This window comes from Drosophila suzukii, chromosome X (assembly GCF_043229965.1).
Source record: "Drosophila suzukii chromosome X, CBGP_Dsuzu_IsoJpt1.0, whole genome shotgun sequence".
In the NCBI taxonomy this organism is placed as follows: Eukaryota; Metazoa; Arthropoda; class Insecta; order Diptera; family Drosophilidae; genus Drosophila; species Drosophila suzukii.
Genome location: NC_092084.1, coordinates 31881943 through 31883966, shown reverse-complemented (window position 1 = coordinate 31883966; position 2024 = coordinate 31881943).

Below are 2024 nucleotides of genomic sequence, written 5' to 3'. Positions count from 1 at the left end.
CCTGCATCAAGGTATTTTAGCAATCCTTTGTAACAACTATTTGTGTTGTTGGTAACATTTATAAATTGTTCGCAAATAAAAAATACTTTCCTAATTATATATTATATGACCTCTTTTATGAAGGGATAATATTCCATGAATTTTTTTCCAATACCTTGACCTTTGCGCCTGCGTCGAGGCATTGAAGCAAATCCTTTGTAACATAACTATTTGTGTTGTTGGTAACAGTTATAAATGGTTCGCAAATAAAAAATACTTTCCTAGTTATATTTTTATGATCATTTTTTTATGACATTTGCGCCTGCGTCGAGGCATTTTAGCAATCCTTTACACCACCACCTATGTTTATTGCAGGTAACCAACTTGACTCTGGGGTTATGGTACGGTTAGCAATGGGTGGTTTGCTTAATGGGATTTAAATTATCGGTGACTAATTTATAAGTGAAAGTCACAGACATTTTTGGACAAAGGATATAATTGGTCATTTAGGTGTGGGTATACACATTTGTTATGGTGATAGAAAATGGGATAATCACAGTGTTTTTTGTTTTTTACTGTATTACGCCGGAGCGATTTCAATTACTTTCCCAATTATAGTTAGTTTTAAATGGTTTTTGGACATTCATATATTTTGTTCTTTCTAGACATTTTATTGTAGCTAATAACTATAGTTATGGGATGTAAGGCTAGCTATCGTAGTTAAGATTACATTTATTATACCTACATAAGATGAAAGAATATGAAAAATGGAAATGTTTTATTTTAACAATATACTAGTTAAAGTGGATGATATTATTATATATTCTTAATATCTGTAATTATGAATCAAAATTGTTTATCAAAGCAGCTTCTACACAGCTTTTAGACAACTTGTGAACAATTTATATCTTCCCCCAACATAATCGGACATGTTCCCCTAAGATTTATATATCAATCTTGAGCTATTTTGGCTTTGCATTCTTTCTTACGTACATAGCAAACACACTGAAAATCAGAGTGTAAGTTTTTACTTCACATCGAAAGTCGTCTAGTGATCAAGAATTTTTGATCATTCTTAACAAAAGACTATAAAAGCTCGTAGACGTTAATAACAACTAGTAACCAGCTAATAAATAGTAAACATCAAGTAAACAGATATTAAAGATATATAAACCAGTTACTAAACAGCTAGTAAGCAACTTGTATACATCTATTAAACAACTTGTATACATCTACTAATCATATAGAAACCAGATACTAAACAGCTAGTAAACAACTTGTATACATCTAGTAAACAACTTATATACATCTACTAAACATAGATACTAAACAACTTGCATACATCTACTAAATATATTGTAACCAGAACTAAACAACTTGTATACATCTACTAAATATATAGTAACCAGATACTAAATAGCTAGTAAACAACTTGTATACATCTAGTAAACAACTTGTATACATCTAGTAAACAACTTGTATACATCTAGTAAACAACTTGTATACATCTATTAAACATATAGAAACCAGATACTAAACAACTTGTATACATCTACTAAATATATAGTAACCAGATACTAAACAACTTGTATACATCTACTAAATATATAGTAGCCAGATACTAAACAGCTAGTAAACAACTTGTATACATCTAGTAAACAACTTGTATACATCTATTAAGCATATCAAACCAGATACTAAACAACTTGTATACATCTACTAAATATATAGTAACCAGCTAATCAGTATTGTAATTAAAGAGTTTATTAAACTTATTCAGAATCTTAGACAATGATGCCTTACTCATACAAATAGTATACAAATAGAATAGAATTAGAAAACTAGAATTAGAAAAATAGTTGACAACAAAAACCGATATTACCAGGTCCCAACACCTCTATCATAAACTTCAATCAAAAATTAAATTGATAGGCGCTCCTATGCTAGCTAATGATGCCTTCGAAATATGTTACAATATTATTATGGGATGGAACAAATGAATGCTTTAAAAATAATTCAGCATCTGAGAAAGATTACATTGTGAG